The sequence below is a fragment of the Cebus imitator genome, unplaced genomic scaffold, assembly GCF_001604975.1.
Source record: "Cebus imitator isolate Cc_AM_T3 unplaced genomic scaffold, Cebus_imitator-1.0 Scaffold61, whole genome shotgun sequence".
NCBI lineage: Eukaryota > Metazoa > Chordata > Mammalia > Primates > Cebidae > Cebus > Cebus imitator.
In genome coordinates, this window is record NW_016107376.1 from 5352019 (window position 1) to 5377730 (window position 25712).

General features: G+C 44.6%; 1 protein-coding gene across 1 annotated transcript in view; it reads left to right on the plus strand.

Moving 5' to 3' along the window:
* Nucleotides 1–25712, plus strand: part of FAM107B (family with sequence similarity 107 member B) — a 245333-nt gene that overhangs the window by 74827 nt on the left and 144794 nt on the right. The gene's annotated exons all lie outside the window — the stretch shown is intronic.

Consider the following 25712-nt stretch of genomic DNA (forward strand, 5'->3'; position numbering starts at 1 on the left):
AAAAAAAAAAAAAAAAAAAAAAAAAAAAAGAAAGAAAGAAAGAAAAAGAAGACTCCGTAGGGGCAAAGGGAAAAAGGGAAAACTTTCCCTTTGCTCTTAGAGGGTTCCTTGAAAAATCAGTTGACAAAGACTGATGATAAAGAGAAAAGGCATGCACGTTCATTAGCACACACATAGGGAGAGTCACAGTGATGACCCCATATCCCAGTGGGGCCCAAGTGCCTATATGGCCTCACCTCAGAGCGGAGGGAGAAATGAGGAATATAGGTACTTTGGTTGAGGGGCAATAAATGATTACCTGGGAGAACAAATGGATGGGGGTATAGAGATTAACTTGTAAACAGTTATTTTAGGCAATTGAATGAGCCTGAGACAAACATGATTTTGTAACAGGGCCCAGTCAGGTCTGGTGACATTCTTGGTCCTTTTGACTGCAATAGATAATGAGATAACAGGGAGAGAAGGAAAAGCAATTCTCGATTCCCGGTGGGTCTGTCTGGTCTTTCTGTAGGTAGGCGAGAAGTCTCTTCCAGTTTCTGTTGATCTCAAAGGGCAAAATACACATTTTACAAGCGAGCCATGTTTCCAGGTGGAATTTGCTACGCCCCTTCAACTCAAAACTTATTCTGCAATGGGAGAGCTGGTCTTCCTGTTGCAAAGAACCAAATGCATGGCTTTCTACTAAATTTTAAAAATAATACTTTTCATCCAAGTGTGGTGGCTCACTCCTGTAATCCCAACACTTTAGGAGGCCGAGACGGGTAGATCACCTGAGGTTGGGAGTTTGAGACCAGGCTGACCAACATGGAGAAACCCCGTCTTTACTAAAAATACAAAATTAGTTGGGTGTGGTGGTGCATGCCTGTAGTCCCAGCTACTCGGGAGGCTGAGGCAGGAGAATTGCTTGAACTCAGGAGGCAGAGGTTGCAGTGAGCCAAGATCGTGCCATTGCACTCCAGACTGGGCAACAAGAGAGAAACTCTGTCTCAAAACAACAACAACAAGAACAACAACAACAACACTTTGGCTGGGTGTGGCCACTCACGCCTGTAATCCCAACACTTAGGAAGGATGAGGTGAGTGGATCACCTGAGGTCAGGAGTTCGAGACCAGCCTGCCCAACATGGTGAAACCCTGCCTCTACTAAAAATATAAAAAATTTTCTGGGCATGGTATGTGCCTGTAATCCCAGCTACTCAGGAGGCTAAGGCAGGAGAATCACTTGAACCCAGGAGGCAGAGTGGGCCAAGATTGTGCCATTGCACTTCAGCCTGGGAATAGAGTAAGACTCCATCTCAAGAAAATAATAATAATGATACACGATTATTGAATCCGAAACTTTATGAAAAAGGGCAACAGTGTTCCAACAAAAGGCTAATTTATCTGTCTTAGGAAAAATGCTGAGCATAAGACGGAGTCCTAGGATATCTGTGTGCGTATATTCCATATACATAAAATATTGTTTATGAGCACAAACAAGCTATGTGCGTCTCTTTGTTCCTCAAGAATATTGCATGAAATGCACTTGTTTGTGGAACAAATCAACTGCTGTAATTTTTGCATTTACTTATCAGTATATTCCCTGTTCTTCATCTGAAAAGAAGAAATACGAGAATTTTTATTTCCGCAGTATGTTTTTTGGGTGGGCAGCTGTTGCTGCAGCAGGAATCCTGAACCTCTGAAAGTTTGTTTTCGAATACTGCTTATGCTGTGACAATCGTTTTATTAGACTTTGTTGGCTGAGGAGTAAATTCGAGTGTGCTGAACTATTCCTTGGTCTCTCTAGCCCTGCCCCAGGTTCCAGGGACTCCCTTGCTCTTTTCAAAGGCTAGCAGAGGGATGAGTTTTACAACAGGCTGGTGTTTCCAAAGGTTAGGGGTCTGACATCATGCAAAGCCTATGTCTGTCATTCTTTCTGTTGGAAAAAAAAAAAGTCTTTGCGTAGGGGCCAGTCATTGCATTCTGTCTGGTCTCTGTTTCCAGATATATAACACAGGATGATGGCATGAGATGACTTTGGCATTCCGTTTAGTTCCCTTCTGATGATTCCGTGAGAGATAGGGAAATATACTTGGAGCTGTGAGGACCATTTAAAATGAAGAGTTTTTGGCTGGGCGCGGCGGCATATGCCTGTAATCCCAGCACTTTGGGAGGCTGAGGCTGAGGTGGGTAGATCACCTGAGGTCAGGAGTTCAAGACCAGCCTGGCCAACATGGCGAAACGCCATCTCTACTAAAAATACAAAAATTAGCCTGGTATGGTGGCACAAGCCTGTGATCCCAGCTTCTCAAGAGATTGAGGCTGGAGAATCGCTTTAACCCGGGAGGTGGAGGTTGCAGTGAGCCAACGTGGCACCACTGCACTCCAGCCTGGGTGACAGAGCATGACTCTGTCTCCAAATAAAATAGTAAATAAATAAAATAAAGAGTTTTCGCCTGGCATTAAGCTATTAAAAATAAATTTATTATTGGGAATTAAATGAGATTAACCTGATATTGTCACTAATGACTATCCCTGTGTTAAATTGGATGTGAGCACTGACATACCCGTGAGGCTTCCCTGTGTAAGCAGACCTCCCACTGCTTTCCTTTTGAGTTCTGAAAGTTACAAGCTGGGGGTCCAGGGGCTCTCTCAACCCTCAACATGCCCCAGATGATGCCAGGCATCATGGCTGTTCATGGTGACAATGATTTCCTGGAGCTGCACAAATTGCCCAAAGAAATAGCTCATATTCAAGGAATAGCTCTCCCAGCCAGGGGTCATCTCTCAGTGCTTTGCTGATTCTCTCCTGGCTTTTGCTTGTCCTTATTTAGTCCGCCACTCTCCCTGCATCGTAACTGTTACTGCTGCTTTTTAAAAAGGGACTATTGGCTGGGCACGGTGGCTCACGCCTGTAATCACAGCACTTTGGGAGGTTGAGGCAGGCAGATCACCTGAAGTCAGGAGTTTGAGACCAGTCTGGCCAACATGATGAAACCTCATCTCTATTAAAATACAAAAATTAGCCAGGTGAGGTGGTGGGCACCTATAATCCCAGCTATCTGGGAGGCTGAGGCAGGAAAATTGCTTGGACCTGGGCCGCAGAGTCAAGATCTCGCCATTGCACTCCAGCCTGGGCAATAGGAGTGAAACTGTCTCAAAAAAAAAAATAGACATAGAGAACCGACCTCAGTAGATTTTGACCTCTCTGACCTCTCTCCTAGCAAAGCCACCATGATTTAAGTGGGCTTTGGAGTACTACTGCATGAATGATTTGTTTTCGTGCAAATAAAAATGACTCTGAGTACACTTTATTTTAAATCTTGGTGTTGGTATTTCTTTTTCTTTCTTTCTTTCCATTTTTTTGGGGGGACGAAGTCTCACTCTGTCTCCCATGCTGGAGTGCAGTGGCATGATCTCGGCTCATTGCAACCTCCACTTCCTGGGTTCAAACAATTCTTGTGCCTCAGCCTCCCGAGTAGCTGGGACTACAGGCACATACCACCTTGCCCAGCTAATTTCTGTATTTTTCATAAAGACGGGGTTTTGCTGTGTTGACCAGGTTGGTCTCAAACTCCTGACTGAAGCGATCCACCCACCGTGGCCTCCAAAAGTGCTGAGATGACAAGCCTGAGCCACCATGCCCAGCCCTTGGTATCTGTATTTCGAGAACAAAAGTTGAATTAGGGCTAGGTCACTGTGTGGCAAGTGGCCTCACAGCAATAAATGTACGAAATTGTAGAAACAGTCTGGGGAGAGCCCCTTTGAGACAGACGTCAGGAACTCCTTGTGCATGAGGAGACAGCAGCTACAAAGTCCCGAGCACCAGGCAATGAATGCATTTTGCAGAGGAATAAAACAGCTTTCAAGAACACCTCTGTGTTTGTCCTAGAAGTAAAGTCTTTAGAAAGTGGCCGTTTCTACTTCTCCCATCCCTGTTCCTTCAAGGCTATTGTAAGAGGAAGAAAAACACATTCTGGAACACAGTAGTTTACAAATTGTTTGCAGCCAAATTAGAATTTGGCCTACGATTAATTCCTGGACTAGCATGGCAAACTTTCCAATTACATAAACGCAGAGCCCTGCGTTATTTCCAAAACACACGGCAGTTTCTCTGAAAATGATTCTGGATTCCAGGCTGTGGAAAATCTGAAGGAACTGTTCTGTTGCCTTTTCTGGGACCTAGTTAGGCGGGGAGAAGGCTGGGTTGGGGGCTCTCAGGGGAGGAGGAAAGAAGAGTTGGCCATGAGCTGATGAAGCGGCGGGGCAACGAGGCAGCTCTTTCTAGCTCTCGTTTCAGGGACTGAGGGAATGTAGGTTGGTGCAGCCATTATGGAAAACAATATGGAGGTATTAAAGAAATTAAAAATCAACTACCATATGCCCCAGCAATCCCTCTTTGGGCATATATCCAAAGGAAATGAAATCCCCACTTCACAAAGATATCTTTACTCTCAGGTTCAATGAAGCATTATTCCTAATTGCCAAGATATGGAAACAGCCAAAGTGTCCATCAGTGGATGAATAGATAAGGAAACTGTAGTATATACATACAGAGGAATATTATTCAACCTTAAAAAAGAAGGTCCAGCTATTTACCTCAACACAGATGAACCCGGAGGACAATACGCTAAGTGAAATAGACCAGACTCAGAAAGAAAAATATTGTATGATCTAATTTTCATGTGGAATCTAAAATATCAAATACTGTATGCAGACACACCATCTCACTTATCTCACCTACGTGTGGAAAATCTAATACTGTTTACAACATTACGTGATCGTTCACATGTGGGGAAAAAAAATCAGATACTTCATACAGAGGTAGAGAATAAAACAGTGGTCACCAGGGTTGGGAAGGGTAGATGGGGAGAAGAGATGGGGAGATGGAGGTCAGCCGATACAAAGTAGCAGATACATAGGATAAACACGTCTAGGAATGCTACGTAGGACAGGAAGACTGTCTCTAATAAAATTGTACTGTATTTGCAGCTCCTGCTAGATGAGTAGATTTTAGCTGCCCTTGCCACACAAAATTAAACAAAAGGGTAATTATATGAGATAATGGATGCGTTAATTTGCTTCACCATAGTAACCATTTGACTAGCCATATGTACCTGGTAGTGTCTTGTTGTATACCTTAAATATATACGATAAACGTTATATTTGAAAACACACACACAGATATAGACTAGTTAGAAGTTAGAATTCCGCTTAATAAAAGAGTAAGTCACCAAGTCATCAGCTCTCTGTGATGTCATTTACCATGGCTGGATTGACTTGGTAATTTCTTCAAAACAGTAACAGAGGACCCTAGTGAAGGCGGACTGCATCCCTGGGGTTTTTGCATGGCTCATCATAGCCCCGTGCGCTGAATCACCTCTTGAGGTTGTTTCTAGCTCTACGATCTATAACTCTATGAACCACCTCGATTTATTATGGCTTGTAAAAGTCACTGGCCACATATTTTATTCTCGCTTGGCACGTAAAGGATCAGAGAGGTTAATTGAATAACCCTGGCCCTGTAGCAAGACAACATTCCTTCTGCAACCACACGGGCTATTTGAAGCTCAGAGCCCACTGCCTCACCCACCTTTCTTTGTTGATCAATTGCATATAATGGAGGAAGACTGATAATTTATCATCCAAATCAACACTGTTGAGAGTACATGGGGTACCATTAATAATCATGCTGAGACGACAGGAGTAAACCATGACATACGGGCGTGTTCGGCAGAGGGGGAGAGTAAGGTAGATTTTTATGAGGGCATCAATGGGTCTTAAATATGAATTCTACAGAATTTATGGGGTACTTTACATTTACAACTATTTGTATTGCTTGCCACTCATAAAAACCCTCCTGTGTGGCTAGGTTGTCTGCCCTTGTCCCTAAAGGAAGTGCATGATGAAGTCGCCTCACCCTCAGCCACAGTCACAAGTAGAACAGCCTCAAATTCCAAATGGGTTTAGTGCCCTTCCTATGAATACCCTAATCTCCAATAAAGCAATAACGATTAGATGGTTCCAAGGGAGCAGAGCCTCCGTGAGAGCTTTCTTTGGTGTGCCCCAGGGGTATACCTTGTTTTGCTTCACCTCTCTCCCTTCTTTCCACCCAGAGCACATTGCGGGTGAATGTCTGATTGTACCCTGCAGAATGCAAACAGGGCTCCCCTCGATTGCCTTCCCAGCTTTGTTCTTACTGTGTGGATGGAATAACAGAGATTAAACCGCAATTGCAGGATAGCCTTTGCCTCCAAACCTATAATTGTCCCTTCTTCACCAAACACCCTTTGGGCTTGGCCAAGGATTGTCTATACCTGCAGCGGTGTAGGTAGGAGCAGGGTCTTCGCTCCAGATGCAGGTGCAAGTCCAGATGCTGCCTACTCCTAGTTTATTTATTTAGTTGCTATGGAGTCTCACTGTGTTGCCCAGACTGGAGTGCAGTGGCACGATCTCGGCTCACTGCAACATCCACCTCCCAGGTTCAAGTGATTCTCCTGCCTCAGTCTCCAGAGTAGCTGCGATTACAGGCACCCACCAACACGCCTGGCTAATTTTTTGTATTTTTAGTAGACATGGGGTTTCACCATGTTGGCCAGGCTAGTCTTGAACTTCTGACCTCAAGCAATCTACCCACCTCGGCCCCCCAAAGGGCTAGGATTACAGGCATGAGCCGTCACACCTAGCCAAGTTTAATGTTTTAATCCTCAGTTTTCTCTTCTGTTGAATGAGGAAGACAAGGCCTGTTTTACAGGGTTGTTATAAAGATAAATTCAATACTGTGTGTAAAGCTTTCAGCTCACTGCCTGGCTCATACTGGGCCTTTGTGATTATGGAAGTTTTGACCCCAAAGCAGCAGCCTTATCACTCAGCAGGCGGGGAGCTTGGCCCACAGAGCAACCTGCAGAGTGCAGGGCTGGCACTTGATCATGTCTTAGACTTTCTCCACTTGCTCTTTTCTTTTAGCGACACGGACTCTGCGGAGCTGAGCTAACCTATGCACTCGGAGAGTTCAGATCCCATGTTTCTCATTCTTCCCTTACCCATAGCTATTAAGATCACTTTCTTTTTTTTTTTTTTTTTTTAGACAGAGTCTCACTCTGTCACCCAGACTGGAGCACAGTGGCATGATATCGGTTCACTGCAACCTCCACCTCCCAGGTTAAAGGAATTCTCCTGCCTCAGCCTCCTGAGTAGCTGGGATTATAGGTGCATGCCACTACACCAGGCTGATTTTTGTAATTTTAGTAGAGACGGGGTTTCACCATGTTGGCCAGGCTGGTCTCAAACTCTTGACCTCAGGTGATCCGCCTGCCTCGGCCTCCCAAAGTGCTGGGATTACAGGCGTGAGCCACGGCACCTGGCCAAGATTATATTTTCTGAACCCCAAATTAAAGTACATAACCTAGGGCTGGGCACAAGGGCTCATGCTTGTAATCCCAGCACTTTGGGAGGCCGAGGTGAGAGGATCACTTGAACCCAGGAGGTCAAGGCTTCCGTGAACTATGATAGCACCAGCACTCCAGCCTGGGTCATGGAAGCTAGACCTTGTCTCTAAAAATAAGGTTGATCATAACGAGTAATATCGTCACTAACACTGTGTCATACAATCCAGGAAGTATGGTTTTCTTAGCCATTGTGTTTTTTACTTTGTTGGCCATCAATCAATCAATCAACAAATGCCCATAAGATAATGAATGGATCAGTCAGACATCATCACTACCATCAGAGCATAGATACAGCGTTTGCATCTTGTTCTCCCTGATCTATATCAGTCAAGGTTCCAGCAGGAAACAGATGGCCCTCAAATTAGAATAATTCAAGGAGAGCTTAATAAAGGGGCTAGTTATGAAAGTATGGGTGAGTTGTAGAACACCCACCAGGGATACTAGTAATGGTGAAAGAGCTGCACTCCTACACCCAGAGGGCTGGCAGGAGGAAGCAGAAACAGGAAACGGAAGCAGAGCCTTTCATAGGAAAGACTGCCTTGAAGGGAGCCTTGACCTTTAGTGACCTGAAGGTGACAGCAGGTGGAGTAAGTGTCTTGACCTCACTCTCCTCCCTCACTTAGCTCTGCTAGTGATCGCCATCAGCTAAACCCAGTGAGAAGCCAGAGGCCAAGTGAACCCATTGCCAACTGGTGTGATCAATCAACAGGCAGGAGGAGAAGGATGGGTCACGTGGAGGATACTGGATACATGTGCTGTCTGTGAGATACCAGGCATCTCTCTCCTTCCTTCCTCCCTCTTCCCTCCCTCCCTTCTTTCTTTCCTTCCTTCCCTTTCTCCCTCCTTTCCTCTCTTCCTTTCTTCTTTCCCTCCTTCCTTCCCTTTCTTTCTCCTTCCTTCCTTCCTTCCTTCCTTCCTTCCTTCCTTCCTTCCTTCCTTCCTTTCCTTCCCTCCTTCCCTCCTTCTTTCTTCTTTTTTTCTTTTTATTTCTTTTTTTGAGACAGAGTCCTGCTCTGTCACCCAGGCTGGAGTGCTGTGGTACAAGCTCAACTCACTGCAGCCTCGACCTCTCCAGGCTCAAGTAATCCTCCTGCCTCAGCTTCCTGAGTAGCTGGGATTATAGGAATTCACTACCACACCCAGCTAATTAAAAAAAAAAATGTAGAGATGGGCTTTTGCTATATTGCCCAGGCTGGTCTCAAACTCCTGGCTCAAGTGATCCTCCTGCCTCACATTTCCAAAGTTCTGGGATTACAGGTGTGAGGCTCTGCGCCTGGTCAAGGTATCTTTTCTTAAACAAAAATTAAAAGCAAAAAATATGATCAGAGGCTTTGTTCCCTTAAGTAGTTCCCAACCTGGATGCCACCAGCTCCACCTTCCTGGCGCGTGTCCTCTTCCCTGAGACACCTTCCTCGTACTTACCTCTCATTACCTTCAGGCTAGGAGGTGTGCTTCTGCTTCTTAGGACTCCTGAGTACATTGCTCTAAACTCTACCCTAGCACTGCCGAGTTTGCAATGATCAATTTACTTCTCTAGGAGCTTCTTCTTCTTCTTCTTCGTTTTTTTTTTTGAGACAGGGTCTTACTCTATTGCTCAGGCTGGAGCGCAGTGATTCGATCTCAGTTCCCTGCAGCCTCGATCTCCTGAGCTCAAGCAATCCTCCCCCCTCAGCCTCCTGAGGAGCGGGGACTTCAGATGCATACTACCATTCCTAGCTAATTTTTGTATTTTTTGTAGAGATGAGGTTTGGCTATGTGGCCCAGGCTGGTCTCAAACTCCTGAGCTCAAGTGGTCTGTCTGCCGTTACAGGCGTGAGCCACAACACCTGGCCACCAGGAGCTTCCTGAGGACAAGGTCCCTGTGTTGGTTCTCGTATCTCCCACTCTAGCCCAGTGACATGCACATAGTAGGATCTCAGTCAATGTTTGTTGAACAAATGAAACGAAATGTTTCCCATGAAATGAGAGAATGCTTGTCCTTAGGTGACAATGAAGTCCTCCCTTGGTTTTCTAGCCCAGAATCAATCCCTTGCCCCAGCAAATATCTCTTTTCTCCATTAGAGTAGCAGGCATGTTCAGAAAGAGGTCAAAGGGCATTGGTAGATTTGAACATCTGGATTGCGTTAGCAGCAGCTGTGGGAAGCAGCAAACCAGCAGGAAGATGTGGGTGGAGAGGGTGGTCAGACTGTGGAACGATGTCTGGAAAATGAAAACTCTGTTTCCTAATTCCTTGTAAAGAAAGCTTGAGCACCACTCAAATTCACACTCAAATGCTGGGCAACATCCCTTTGCTTTCTAAAGGAGGCTCTGACAAAAGAGACACTAAAACAAATGGCGCATGTCCCGTTCCGAAGATCAGCGGCAGGGACAGGAGGCTTGGGAAGGCTGGACGACGGGAAATCTTTTTAGTGGGTTTCTTGTTTGTTGTTGTTGGTTCACTTTTGGTCAGTTGTGTGTGCGTGTATTTATGTATGTAGATGCATGTGTGTGTAGGCATGCCTGTGTGTGTGTATGTGTGTGTATTAGAGTTCTTCGGAGGAACAGGACTCATGGGATCGATGGATATATGAAGGGGAGTGTACTGAGGAGCATCGACTCACAGGATCACAAGGTGAAGTCCCACAATAGGCTGTCTGCAGGAGCCGAGGAACAAGGAAGCCAGTCTGAGTTCCAAAACCTCAAAAGTTTTTGAGAAGCCCACAGTGAAGCCTTCGGTCTGTGGCAAACCACTGGTGTAAGCGTGAGAATCCAAAAGCTGAAGAACCTGGAGTCTGATGTTCAAGGGCAGGAAGCATCCCGCACAGGAGAGAAACGAAGGCCAGAAGACAAAGCAAGTCACTTTCTCCCAACTTCTCCTGCCTGCTTTACTGTAGCCACGCTGGCAGCTGATTAGATGGTACCCAACCAGATTGAGGATGGGTCTGCCTTTCCCAGTCCACTGACTCAAATGTTCATCTCCTTTGGCAGCACCCTCACAGACACACCCAACATCAATACTTTGCATCCTTCAATGCAATCAGGTTGATAGTATTAACCATCACAGTGCATGTGTGTGGCTGTTTGTGTGTGTGTGTAATTGTGGACGCACGCATGTTTGTGTGTGTGTGTGTGTGCAGGGGCTAACCCAGTCTTTGTGGTCTAGAAGTGGTTCTGTCAGGCTCTATCTAGGAAAAAGAATTGGGCAGAGAAACATTTAGAGACAGAAATGGAATGAGAATGGAAGAAAATAACTCACGGGAGCACTTTTCATCATCACCTGCCCCCCCACCCCAACCCTCCCACTCTTCCCCCACCCACCCATCTGTTCTTTTGCTGTGTTTTCCTGGATTCTCCATGCAGACTTGAAATGGTCTGTAGGGTGAGGTCACTCCACAAACAACAAATATTTGCTCAGTGATCGCTGCCTACAAGGTGACAGAGTTCCAGGCATTGTGTTGGTTTTTATTTGCACACAAATGCCTGGGTTCTATAGAGAAAATTCTAAAGATACATACTGACCTTTATAATTAATCTCTTTCCAAATAACGAGAGTGTTGAACTTCCTGTTCGTCTAAAGAGCTCAGGATGCTTTTCAGGGTTCCTCCCTTATTTGATCTGTAGGTTTATTTGACCATGAGGTTGCAATGAGCTGTTGTTCTCTCCCTTTTGTTAAGAAGAAAATGAAGCCAGGGAAGCGTGAATTTGGTCAGGTTCACATAATTACGTTGTATCGGAACGTGGTCTCCTGACTCTTGTTTTCCATTAGACGGCATTGCTTTTCTAGAATGAGGTTTACAAGAATTAGTAGGAAGCATATTATTTAGAAAATAATTGTTGTGTTGGGGGCAGCCTGAAAGATGAGAGCTATTTTACTGAAACAAGGACATAGTTCAGCCTCTCTGTGAGGCTTGACCAGGCTTTTTGAGCATAAAATTTCCTGAAATTCCTGAAAAGCAATGAGTTACATGACATGAGTGTAATTAAATGAACTTGCACAAATATATTCAAAAATAATATTGCTTTAAAAGTTGCATTGGCTGGGCACGGTGGCTCACGCCTGTAATCCTAGCACTTTGGGAGGCTGAGGCGGGCAGATCATCTGAGGTCGGGAGTTTGAGACCAACCTAACCAACATGGTGAAACCCCATCTCTACTAAAAATACAAAAATTAGCCAGGCGTAGTGGTGGGCACCTGTAATCCCAGCTACTTGGGAGGCTGAAGTAGGAGAATTGCTTGAACATGGGAGGCGGAGGTTGCAGTGAGCCAAGATCGTGCCATTGCACTCCAGCCTGAGCTACAGAGTGAGACTCCATCTCAAAAAAAAAAAAATGTTGCATTGACAGTTATGCATAGCAAGTGCCCTGTGCATTGGTGGAGCTCAGGAGAGAGCTGGAGAAGAGGCCATTGGCTCCCCCTGCCCCTCTCTCTTCATCTCTTCAATTCCTTAGTTGACTTTCAACAACTTCGGTTTAGCATTTCTTCCTAGGATGAATTCAGACCATATTTCAAGCTCATTTGGGTGCTTTATGCGTAGTACTTTGTGCTTACTTAAGCCTCACCTCAGGAAGAGGTTGGGTTGCCAGGCCTAGAGTCTAAACTCACAGCCCCAATTCAGCAAGGTCTAGAAAAATGTAGGTTTACTAAAAAAATTCGCTATTGAGTTTCCATTCATTCTGAAAGGTTCTACGGGAAACCAGAAAGATTGCTGAGTGTCACTGCCTATGGCTGTGACTTCTGCTCATAGATATAATTCCAGCTTCGACAAATACCAGGTTTACAGTGCCTCCTGAGAGGGTGATATGACTTGGCTGTGTCCCTGCCCAAATCTCACCTTGCCATCATGCTTTATTTATTTATTTTTTTGAGATGGCGTCTTGCTCTATCACCTAGGCTGGAGGGCGGTGGTGCAATCTCAGCACACTGCAACCTCTGCCTCCCGAGTTCAAGTGATTCTCCTGCCTCAGCCTCCTGAGTAGCTGGCACTACAGGTGCCAGCCAACACACCAGGCTAATTTTTGTATTTGTAGTAGAGACAGGGTTTCACCATGTTGGCCAGGCTGGTCTCGAACTCCTGACCTCCAGTGACCTGCCGCCTCAGACTCCCAAAGTGCTAGGATTAAAGGCATGAGTCGACCGGCCATTGTTGCCTTTTTAAAAGAGACCCCAGGGAGCTTGTTCACCCCTTCCAGCACATGAAGACACAGCTGAGATGGCACCATCTATGAACAAGGAGCCGTGCCCTCATCAAACACCAAGTCTGCCACTGCCTTGATCTTGGACTTTGCAGCCCCTAGAACTGCAAGAAATAAATTGCTGTTGTTTATAAGCCAGGTAGTCTATAATATTTTGTTGTAGCAGCCCAAATGGACTAAGACACACATCTCTCTTTAACTGGGCATTGTATTCCAGAGATACATAACAGTGCCCTGGGGGGCTTAAGGCCAGAGGACGTGCATGCGTAGCCTCTGGGAGCTTCCGTTACATGCAAAGTGATTTTTGGAAGACACATTTTTCTTTAAAAAAAGATGATGTATTCACTTATTTATGCATTCATTCCACAAGTGTTTATAGAGGACTTGTGGAGTAAAGTTCGTTGCTCTAAGTAGCTGGGGAGTCGTGATTCTGTTGGCATTCACTTAGGATCTGTAACCCTATCTCCATTCGAAGTTTCTAATGATTCTCAGCTCAACAGTATAGACAACCAGTCTTACCCCTCCATCTTCCAGGAGTCTGAGAAGTGTTTACTTTAATGCAGATCTTTTTGCAATCAGCCTACAACTCTGAACTTTGGACCAGCAGGTTGAATTGCAGCCAAAAGATTGTGTCAAACTTTCCTATGTGACTGGTTCTGAAATTTCCAGTCTGCAAGGCATGTTGGTTTGTTCCTGCGGTTTTCTTGGCCTGTGGCTCTCTAAACCTTGAAACACACAATGGTTTGTCTCTGCAAAGGCTTTCCCTAACTGTGTGGAACAATCACTCATTCCACTGCAGAACTGTACCACCCACCCTCTTCCTTACCTCAAAGTGCTCCTCAGTGAGTTCTTTCACTAAGGAGAGCTGTTCAATAACATTTCTTTCAACTGAAGATTAGATTTCCCCAAAATCAAACTAACAGCAGCAAGACCTGCAGGAAGCTAGGGTTCAGGAAGGCAGCATGATATTGGTGAGAGGGCAGGTGCTCTGAGCTAGGAGGATGGTGTGGATTCCTGCTCCACTTAAAAGTACACATTGCGCCGGGCGCGGTGGCTCACACCTGTAATCCCAGCACTTTGGGAGGCTGAGGCGGGTGGATCACGAGGTCAAGAGATCGAGACCATCCTGGTCAACACGGTGAAACCCCGCCTCTACTAAAAATACAAAAAAATTAGCTGGGCATAGTGGTGCGTGCCTGTAATCCCAGCTACTCAGGAGGCTGAGGCAGGAGAATTGCCTGAACCCAGGAGGCGGAGGTTGCGGTGAGCTGAGATCGCGCCATTGCACTCCAGCCTGGGTAACAAGAGCGAAATTCTGTCTCAAAAAAAAAAAAAAAAAAGTACACATTGCTTCTTTAGACCACATCTTCACCCTGCCAGTCCACACTGTGTAATGGGGACACAAATGTTGTCTACCTGGCAGTTTCTCTGACAATTCTTTGCAGTCTTTGCTGCAGGAGTACCCATTATATCAGGGATTCCACATTCAAGCTTCCTTGATATTATTTTTATTTTTTGAGATGGAGTCTTGCTCTGTTACCCGGACGGGACTGGAGTGGCGTGATCTCAACTCACTGCCGCCTCCGCCTCCTTGGTTCAAGCGATCCTCCTGCCTCAGCCTCCTGAGTAGCTGGGACTACAGGTGTACACCGCCATGCCCAGCTAACTTTTGTGTTTTTAATAGAGACGAGGTTTCACTATGTTAGCCAGGCTGGTCTTGAACTCCTGGCCTCAAGTGATCCACCTGCCTTGGCCTCCCAAAGTGCTGGGATTACAAGTGTGAGCCACCACACCCAGTCTAGGCTTCCTTGACATTTTATGTTCATCCTAAACATTTGTGTCTGTTCTGCATACTGTTTGGGCAATGTCATTCAGATTTGTTTTAATATACAAATAATGTTTTCCCTTCCAAATATTTGAGTAAAATAAGTGCTCCAGAAAGAAGCTTTTGCAGGACTCCAACATGCTGCACAACATATACTGATGTTCTAGAAGTCTGGTTATTAAGAGGATACTCAGGGCTGAAAATGTTCAACAGGTATGCATCTGTGAGAACACTGGGCTGTTACAAGATTGAATCTTATTTGTTTTGACTGGTGTGTAGGTGCTCCCCTTGGCTTTAGTGTAGTGGCTTATATCAGGGCAAAGCCGCCATATAAGCCACTGCACTAAACTCTCTCCCTAATACCAGTGCCTCACCGTTCTTAAAGCTACAGGCACCTGGACCCCACACCCAGAGATTCTGATATGGTTAGTGGTGTCCATTTTCCTCATCATCCCCTTCGTGGACCTCTGAACGCTGCAAGGTCCAGGAACTAAAGGGTTAAACCTGTACCCTAGGACTCTGGGGCCCATCCTGTTTGCTTAGCTGGTATCCCATGCCATTCATGCTGTTCAGTGTTTTGAATGCCGTCGTCCCACATTACATGTAACCTGTATGTGATGGAGTCTTTCTCTGTCACCCAGGCTGGAGTGCAGTGGCATTATCTCAGCTTACTGCAGCCTCTGCCTCCTGGGTTCAAGCGATTCTCCTGCCTCAGCCTCCCCAGTAGCTGGGATTATAGGCATGTGCCACAATGATTTCTCTGATCTTAGTTTCCTCATCTGTAAAATGGGGATGATAATATCTAGTAAACAGATTGCCCCGTAAAGACAGTGCCTAATACAGAATAGAGTACACTCGCCCATCATTAGGACTTCTTTTTATCAATTACCACTTTTTTAAAGCTTTAGAGTGTACCAGAAATATCCAAGGAGCTTGTTGAAATTGCAGATACCAGGGACACACCCCCATTAGGGTGACCAGCTTGCCCCAGTTTTCCCAGGACTTTCCCGGTTTTAGCACTGAAAGTCCTGCCTCCTGGGAAGCGCCTCCATCCTGAGCACGATGGTTAGTCGTGACTCCTGGGGAGCGCCTCGGTCCTGAGCACGATGGTTAGTCACTGACCACCTGTACTACCTGGATCAGAATCTCCGGATGTGGGGTTCAGGTACCTGTAGCTTTAACAAGAGAGAGGCATTGGTATTAGGGAGAGCATTTCGTGTGGTGGTTTATATCATGGGTTTGAGAGCCGAGTAGACCTGGGTTTGAATCTCGTTTTTGTGTTTTTGAGAAGCATCACTTCGGCTGTGTTGATAAGTTCCTGGGAAGCCCACTGGGAAATGGAGAGCAGCAGGTATAATGTTGATTTGAGAGTGCTCCTGGGAACAACCCTTGTGGATGGAAAGAGAAGAAAAAGGGGCAAGACTGGGCAGAGGGCGGCACTGGGCTACAGTGAAGTCCTGATGAAGGCTTCAGCCAACCTCACAGAAAGCTCTGGAGAGAGGAGGGCCTTTAGGGTTGTCCTGAGTTGGAGTGAGGGGACCGGGCCTTTCTTCTCTCATGTCAACCCAGTCAGTGGGTGCTGGCTACCCCGCAGCAATCTCCTGGGAGACTGACAGCTCAGGGCTGTCTGTCAACAGCATTTCTTGCAGCTTTGAGAATCCATCTTGCAGGGGACAACTTTTTCAAGTACCACATCACAGCATCCACTGCAGGACGAGTTACTCAACTCCTCAAGGAATTAATAAGATTACCTGTGCAGAGGGTTGCTGAGGATTAAGTGTGTACATACAGTGCAGCCTCTCTGATACACTGCTAGCACACAGGTCGTTTTAGCTAATATCATACTTTAAAGATAGAATGCGGTAGACTTTGAGATGGAGGTGGGGCTGTTTCAGAAAGCTTTCTTGGAGGCATGTCTGACTTATCTGTGTTACTAGAAACAACGTTTGAATTTTTATTGTGGGATATGTTACTATGTTGGGCATGAAGCAAAGATATCAAGTGGTTAAACAAGTGAATTCATTTTACAATTGTTTAATAAATACCTGGCGAGAGAGCATAGACTCTGAATGAAGCTTGAAAAAGGAAGCACAGTTTTTGTTCCGGAAGAACCTATAATGTAGTGGGCTGCAGCTGGCTTCTGTAAGAGATTCCGTGGAAAATTAAACACATTTTTATTAGTAGCAATGCAATGCAGTATGGAAGACTCTTGGTACTGGAATTTGGTGGGTGTTGGATAATGGGTTCTACATTACCTGCAATAAGAGACTCTTCATATCCATCAAAATGTGGAATTAGATGCTGCTGCTAGATATGTTATTTATTTTTATTGTTTCCAAGACATGGTCTTGCTCTGTCACCCAGGCTGGAGTGTAGTGGCATGATCTCGGCTCACTGAAGCCTTCACATCCCCAGGCTCAAGTCGTCCTTCCATTTCAGACTTCCAAGTAGCTGGGACTACAGGCGTGCACCACCACATCTGGCTATTTCCTTCCTATTATTTGCAGAGACAGGGTTTCACTGTGTTGCCTAGGCTGGTCTTGAACTCCTGGGCTCAAGTGATCCTTTCACCTCGGCCTCCCAAAGTGCTGGGATTCCAGGCATGATTCACTGCACCCGGCTGCGGGGGAAGTTGTAATGGAACTCTGCACTTTAACACATTAACCTGCTGGAACATTTGTGGGGGCAATTTTGAATCTACATCAAGGGCCTCACAAACACCTGTGTCCTTTGAAACAGAACCCTACCCTTGAGACTCGAATCCAGAATTATTTGAAATGAGAAAAAATAAAAAATGGCCAGGTGTGGTGGCTCACTCCTGTCATCCCAGTACTTTGGGAGGCCAAGGTAGGTGGATCACAAAGTCAGGAGTTCAAGACCAGCCTGGCCAACATGGCGAAACCCCATCTCTACTAAAAATACAGAAATTAGCTGGGCATGGTGGCTTGTGCCTGTAATCCCCACTACTTGGGAGGCTGAGGCAGGAGAATTGCTTGAACTGGGACCCAGGAGGTGGAGGCTGCAGTGAGCTGAGATCGCACCACTGCACTCCAGCCTGGGCTACAGAGTAAGACTTAGCCTCAAAATAAAAAAAATAAAAAATAAAATAAAAAGCTACCCACTGAAAGATGTTTTCTTTGTTATATGGCTCCTAATAGAATCTGAAAACTCCTTCAGTGTTTCATGATAGAGAAACATTTATTTAAAATTAAAATTCAATTTTCTTTGAAAGAGTTGGGTTTCATTTGGGACCCATTTTCCAAATGAAAGAAGTTGAGGCCATTAATCGGTCATAGACTTGTTGCGACAGGTGCGGACAAACAGAACCAGGCCTTGGGTGACATTGGGAATATAACGGAACACAAAGCTACTGAGCTCCCTCCACGTACAGATGCACCAAATAAGGATTGACTCACAGATCTACTTCCTCTGAAAGTCAGAGACCAGTTGAGAGACTCCTACCCACCACACAGCTGAGGAAAGATTGGTATCAGATGGACAGGAAAAGCTGAGGCACACTTGGGCGCAGTGTACACACTGACCACTGTGCCATAACACTGGGAAAGGAGTTCCCAACACCCCACTTATTCCTGGGGGGTGGATGGTCTGAGCCCCACATGAAGGGCCCTAATCCCATGTTTCCCACGGTGTAACACTTAAGGGACTGACCGCAAGAACAGAGGGGATTAGATACGTGTGTAGGAAAAGAAACTAGGAGTTTAATATGGGCATGCAAGACTTTATACCACTGGGATCAGTGCAGAGAATAGGCTTAAAAACACACATGGCCAAGCATGATGGCTCATGTTTGTAATCCCAGTACTTTGGGAAGCTGAGGTGGGCAGATCACTTGAGCCCAGGAGTTCGAGACCAGCCTGAACAACATGGCAAAACCCTGTCTCTCCGAAAAAAAATTACAAAAGTTAGCCAGGTGTGGTGGTACATGCCTATAACCCCAGCTTCTTGGGACGCTGAGGTGGGAGGATCACTTGAGCCCAGGAGGCCAAGGCTGCAGTGGGCAAAGATTGCACCAGTGCACTCCAGCCTGGGCAACAGAGCGACAGCGAGACCCTCTCTCAACAAAACAAAACAAACAACTCTGTTTCCCCTTGGAAGGCGTTGACAAAACATACCTGTAGCTGCTACCTGGTGGCCTGGCTTTTAACTAACTTGCTTGGGGAGTTAATGAGACAGTCAATTATTAACTTGCCACCAGCCTGAGAGGAGTTTGTGCTCACACTAAGCACTCAGCCCTTGCAACACCCACCTAAGGATCTGTGTCCTAAATCTCCTAGTTCAGGGAGAGGAAAGGACTGGCAAACACATGTCTCTCCAGACCCCAGAGAAAAAAAGTGGTGGTTTTATATTATAAAGGGTGCATAAGCAATTTGAAGGCCTCCATCCCCCAGGGAGCAGTGCTGAGAAGGGGTTTAAAAAACACAGCTGCTGTATATCCTGGATGTGACTCCCTTGTCCGATGAATAGTTTGCAAATATTTTCTCCCAAACAGCAGGTTTCACTCTGTTGATTGCTTCCTTTGCTGTGCACGAGCCTTGGAGCCTGATATAATCTCATTTATCTATTTTTGCTTTTGTTGACTGTTTTTGAGATATTATCCATAAAATGTTTGCCTAGACCAATCTGCTGAAGTGCTTTCCCTATGTTTTCTTCTACTAGTTTCATAGCTTCAGGGCTTACGTTTAAATCTTTGATGCATTTTGAGTTGATTTTTGTGTCTGGTGAGAGATAGGAGTCTACTTTCATTCTTCTGCATGTGGATACCCTCTTTTCTAGAGACTCCTAGAATGCAAGTAACAACAAACAAAACAAAACAAAAATAATCTGATTAAAAAATGGGCAAAAGATTGGAATAGACATTTCTCAAAAGAAGACTTACAAATGGCCAAGTATATTAAAAAAATGCTCACCATCACTAATCATCAGGGAAATGCAAATCAAAACCAAAGTGCGATATCATCTCAGCTGAGTTGAAATGGCGATTATCAAAGAGACAAAAAATAAACTCCGGAAAGGATGCAGAGAAAGGGGAGCTCCTACAGTCCAGCCATTATGAAAAACAGTATGAAGTTTTCTCCGAAAACTAAAATAGAATGACCATATGATCCAGCAGTCCCACTGCTGGGTATGCATCCGAAGGGAAGGAGAGCAGCATGGCAGGGATCTCCACCCCCCATGTTGATTGCAGCACTATTCACAATAGCAAAGATATAGAATCAGCCTGAGTGTCCATCAGCAGATGACTGCATAAAGAAAATGAGGTACTTGTACAATAGAATACTATTCAGACATTTTAAAAAAGAATAAAATCCTGTTATTTGCAGCAATATAGATGAGCCCAGAGGACATTATCTTCTGTGAAATAAGCCAGACACAGAAAAACAAATACCATGTGTTCTGACTCATATGGGGAGCTGAAAAAGCTGGTATCCTGGAAGCAGAGAGGAGAACAGTGGTTACCAGAGGGCGAGAAGGGTAGGGGGAAGGAGGAATAGGGAGAGGATGTTAGTAAGTACAAAATTACAGCTAGATAGAAGGAGTCGGTTCTAGTGTTCTACAGCACTGCAGAGTGACTATAGTTTTTGTTGTTGTTGTTTTGTTTGTTTGTTTTGAGACAGAGTTTCACTCTTCTTGCCCAGGCTGGAGTGCAGCGGCGGGATCTTGGCTCACCACAACCTCTGCCTCGGCCTCTCAGGTAGCTGGGACTACTGGCATGTGCCACCACGCCTGGCTAATGTTTGTATTTTTAGTAGAGATGGGGTTTCTCCATGTTGGTCAGGCTGGTCTTGAACTCCAACCTCAGGTGATCTGCCTGCCCCGGCCTCCCAAAGTGCTGGGATTATAGGCGTGAGCCACCATGCCCGGCCATGACTGTCGTTAACAATAATTATTGTATATTTTCAAATAGCTGGAAGAGCAGATATTGAATGTTTTCAACACAAAGAAATGATAAATATTTGAGGTGATGCATAGGGTAATCACCCTGCTTTGGTCATTCCACATATATACATTGGATATTGAAATAGATATACATTGATATTGAATATACATTGATATTGAAATATCACATGTACCCATAAATATGTATAATTATTATGTGTAAATTTAAAAGAATGGAACCAGGCTTCTTTAATTCTTGGTCAGGAATTCTATTTCTGTTTCATACAAACTGCCTTTTTGCTTCTAAACTCACTGCCCTAGAGTGAAATGTTAACTCCCGGTGCTGCCAAACTGTGAGGCCAAAGGAAAGTGACTTGATGTGTGTTGGTGAAGGTATTTGGTTCATGTTTTTCCATTTTTTCCCTTTCTTCTTTCTTTATTTCTACTAATGTTCAGTCAGGCTAATCTTAGGAAAAGACTCTAATTTGTACCAAAATCTTACCTTGAACTCTCTAAGTATAAGCCTAGTGTTTGGTTTCAATGAGGAAAGTTGGGATTAGTCCTCAAGGGAAATATAGTCACGAGCCATATAACTATGTTTCAGTCAGTGGCAGACTCCCTAGAGAATGGTGGTCCCATCAGGTTATAAACTGTCTTTTTTTTTTTTTTTTTTTTTTTTTAGAGTCAGAGTGTTACTCTGTCACCAGGCTGGAGTGCAGTGGTGCAGTCTTGGCTCACTGCAACCCCAGCCTCCAGATTCAAGCAATTCTCCTGCTTCAGCCTCCCAAGCAGAGGGGATTACAGGCACGTGCCGCCATGCCCAGCTAATTTTTGTATTTTTAGACAGACTATCATGTTAGTCAGGATAGTCTTGATCTCTTGACCTCATGATCTGCCTGCCTCAGCCTCCCAAAGTGCTGGGATTACAGGACAGGCGTGAGCCACCATGGCTACCCTGATAAACTGTCTTTTTACTGTACCCTTTCTATGTTTAGAAACATAAATACTTACCAGTGTGTTACAATTGCTTGCAGTATTTGGTACATTAACGTGCTGGACAGGTTTGCAGCCTAGGAAAAATAGGCTAATCCATTTAACCCCGATGTGTAGTAGGCCTAGACCACCTAGGTTTTTGTAAGGACAATCTGTGATGTTCTCACAATGATCAAATCACCTAGTGATGCATTTCTCAGGACATATTCATGTTAAGTGGTAACATATGACTAAATGAAAAGTCCATTTGTTTGACAAATTTTAATAGTACCTTCTTCGTACATCATCATGGCCACATTCAATTTAATTAGCATTGTAAAACTTATGATGGGGTGGAGAATGCTGTCTTACACCTGTAATCTAAGCACTTGGGGAGGCTGACAAGGGTGGATCACCTGAGGTCAGGAGTTTGAGACCAGCCTGACCACTATGGTGAAACCCCGTCTCTACTAAAAACCCAAAGATTAGTTGGGCGTGGTGGCAGGTGCCTGTAATTCCAGGTACACGGGAGGCTGAGGCAGGACAATCACCTGAACCTGGGAGGCAGAGGTTACAGTGAGCTGAGATCACGCCATTGCACACCAGCCTGAGTAACAGAGCAAGACTCGGTCTCAAAAAAGAAAGAAAAAACTCATGATGGCAGTTGAGGTACAGGACCAATGATCAGCACACTTGACTTCTGGCTTCTCAGAGCTAGGGTTCTTATATTGGTCTATCAGAGCTAGGACTCATTGTTTTAGAAGTGACAGAAAACCTGATAGGAATTAGTTTTAAAAAGAAATAGATTGTTTTTTTTTTTTAAATAAAAGTGAGTGTATTAACTGGCTTATGTGGAAGAGTCCAGGGCTAAACTTGCTTCAGGCATGGCTGAATTGGGGGCTTAGTTGATATCAACGGAAGAAAGCTTGGGACCATCTCTTGGCTCCGCCTTCCTTTGTGTGGGCTTCAGTTTCAGCTGCAGGTGATAACAAGGTGGTGGCTACAGCAGCAGCTGCAACCCTATCTCTGGTTTCAGGCCAGTGTGTAAGAACAAGAGTCATTCTCCCAGAAGTCCAGAGAAAACCTCATTATGTCTCATTAGCCCTAAGTGGATCACATTGTGACAGCGACGTGGCAAGGGGTCCCCAGAAAACCTCCAACCAGCCTGCCAGCTTGGGGTGGAGCCTTGGGATGTTTGCGCATTTTCCATCAGGGAGGAGCCTGGTCCCTGTAACCTGGGATCCCAATGGCCAAGAGGGAAGGGCTCTAGTGGGGACTCTGGCCTACCAAGAGTCCCTGTTTTCCACTTTTCTTCCTTTTCACCTGGTAAAACCCTGTCTTGCTCACCATTCAAATTGTTGTCAAGCCTTTTCAAATGGTGTTTGAGCCTTAATTTTCATGGCCATGGGACAAACAACCCTGTCTTTAGCTGAACTAAAGAAAAGTCTTGCAACAACATGACCACTCTACCAGTCAGAGGGAAATGCCGCCAACTGATGGGCACAGGCTTGGGTCACATGTTCCACCCCTGGAGTGGGGTGGTGGGGAAGACATCAGTTTTATGGAGCACAGCAAACCACAATTCCTTAAGAATGGGCTAAGATGGCTGTAAAGAGGAAGTCAGGACACACTTTCTAGATAGTGAGTGAACAGCAGGCAGCAAAATCAACAGTTGTCTACTACAGTTGGGCTGTTGTCATTTTATTCTAGCTTTACTGGGAAAAAGCCACCATGAACGCATTCAGCAAATTGCAGATTTGCGCTGAAGAGAAGAGACACGAGAATTGAAGGAGCTCAGGTTCTTTTCTCTAAATAGAACATAAGGTTTATACTATTGAGGACAGATGCTTATTTATTCTGTGCTAAGAGCTATCCAGCCAAGAGCATTTCATCCTTCCCTCTGCGGATTGTGGCGGGACTTTGCAACTCTCCCTAGTCAAAGGGAAACCCTGGGGAGGGGCTATTTAAGATAGAGTCATAAATATGTTTGAAGAAGAGCTAAAGGGCTATGTTATTTCACAGTTCTGGAATTCAGAGCAATAAAAAAGTAAACAGTCTTGTTGGCTCAAAGGGGAGAGTCTTTTCATCTTGGAAACAACTTTATTTGGATTATTTTGGCATCTCAAGAGATTTCCCTGTGACTGTATCATAAAATAACTCATGTTTTCATTATATACTGTTCTGTTGGGCCCTGTGAAACAAGAAATGACTTGCTGCATTTATTTGCTGTGTGACGGAGCTTTTCTGTTGTTTACACATTCTTTGGTATACTATGAATTCATACCCCCTTCAAATATGTAATTCTGGAGGCAATTTTCATTAAAATTTCTTATAACACATACATTGGAGAACATTGACGCCTTGTTTACCCAAACTGTTTATGCAGTACTATTCCTTGAGTTTTAAAAGTAGGACACATTTTTGGAAATGGTCTCTGATGATGAATATTCAGAGATGATTTTTAATCTCTGGAAAAACGTTTGTTCCCAGCACAGGTGAAATCAATTCACTCATAAGTCGATACTTACGGCAATTTAATGAAACCACTTTTTATGAATTGAGAAGGACACTTCTTTTTAAAAACATTATTGTTGATACATAATATTTTACATATTTATGGGGTACTTGTGATATTTTGTTATATGCACAGAATGTGTGATGATCAAGTCAAGGCATTGAGGATATTCATTATGTGTTTATGATTTCTGTGTATTGGGACATTTCAAGTCCTCTCTTCTAGCTCCTTTGAAATATGCAACCCATTGTTAACTGCAGTCACCCTGCTCTGCTGTGAACATTCAAATATATTGCTTCTATCCAGCTGTGTGTTTGTAGCCCTTAGCAAGCCTCTCTTCATTCCCCACACCACACCCTTCCCAGCCTCTGGTAACTCTCATTCTACTCTCAGTTTCCATGAGATCAACTTTTTTAGTTCCCACGTGTGAGTAAGAACATGCAACAAGAATAAGAACATATGAGAAGGGCAAACAGATATTTATCTTTTTATGCCTGGCTTATTCATTTAATGACCTCCAGTTCCATTCTTGTTGTCGCAAATGACAGAATTTCTTTCTTTTTTATGGCTGAATGGTATTCTGTTGTGTACATTTATCACTTTTTTAAATCCATTTATCTGGTGATGGATGCTCAGGTTGATTCCACATCTTTGCTGTTGTGAACAGTGCTGCAATAAAAGCAATGCACTAATGCCTTGTTTTTACGTTCTCCCCGCTTTACTGGTTTGTGGGGCTATCACTTAGAAAGAAGAATGGGAGTGCAGATATCCCTTTGATATACTAATTTCCTTTGAAAAAGACATCTCTTTCTTCTTCTTTTTTTTTTTTTTTTTTTTTTGAGATAGAGTCTCACTCTGTCGCCCAAGCTGGGGTACAGTGGTGCAATCTCAGCTCTCTGTAACCTCCACCTCCCGGGCTCATGTGATTCTCCTGCCACAGCCTCCCGAGTAGCTGGGATTACTAGGCAGGCGAAACCACACCCGGCTAATTTTTTTGTATTTTCTGTAGAGATGGGGTTTTTTCATGTGGCCCAGACTGGTCTTGAACTCCTGAGCTAAGGGAATCCACCCACCTCAGCCTCCCTAAGTGCTAGGATTACAGGCGTGAGCCGCTGCGCCCGACCTGAACATTGTGTTATTAGCTGAGCTCTAGAGTCTGGTGGGTTCTGAAACGGATGAGATATTACCTAGAACTGGCAAACTTAGGGCAAATTTGAGTCTTCCTATAATGAATAATATCAGTTTTTGAATTCCATTTTTTCACTCTGGTTATAGAATAGCCCCAGTTTTTATTTATGGAAACCTACACCCATATACTTTACTATGGTCTAGCCTATCTCCTATTGGGCTAAATTCTTAGAAAGAACAAAGTCAACACAATAGCCTTCCTGCCAGGCTAAGAAGGAAGCTGAGGAGGTAACTTCCTGCCGTATAATTCAAGAGATGTTAGAAGGTATCCTACCTAAAGATTAAGATCCCACAGAAATAGCCCATAGCAGACACTCAACAAATATTTGTTTAATGAAAGGAAAAATAATTAAATGAATTGGTATAAAGTCATCTTGCAGACAAAATTAGAAAAGGATAATTTAGATATTCCTCTTAATTTATCTCCCTCATTTCTAATGGGGTCTACTTTTATCAGTGTTACTGCAGTGGCAGCCATTGGCATTAAAGAATATCATATCAGTGCACACTCAGAGATGAATGTATACACCTACCTTCTTAGAGATAAAGATATACCGAGGCTGGGCGCGGTGGCTCACGCCTGTAATCCCAGCACTTTGGGAGGCCAAGACGGGTGGATCACGAGGTCAAGAGATCGAGACCATCCTGGTCAACATGGTGAAACCCCGTCTCTACTAAAAATACAAAATATTAGCTGGGCATGGTGGCGCATGCC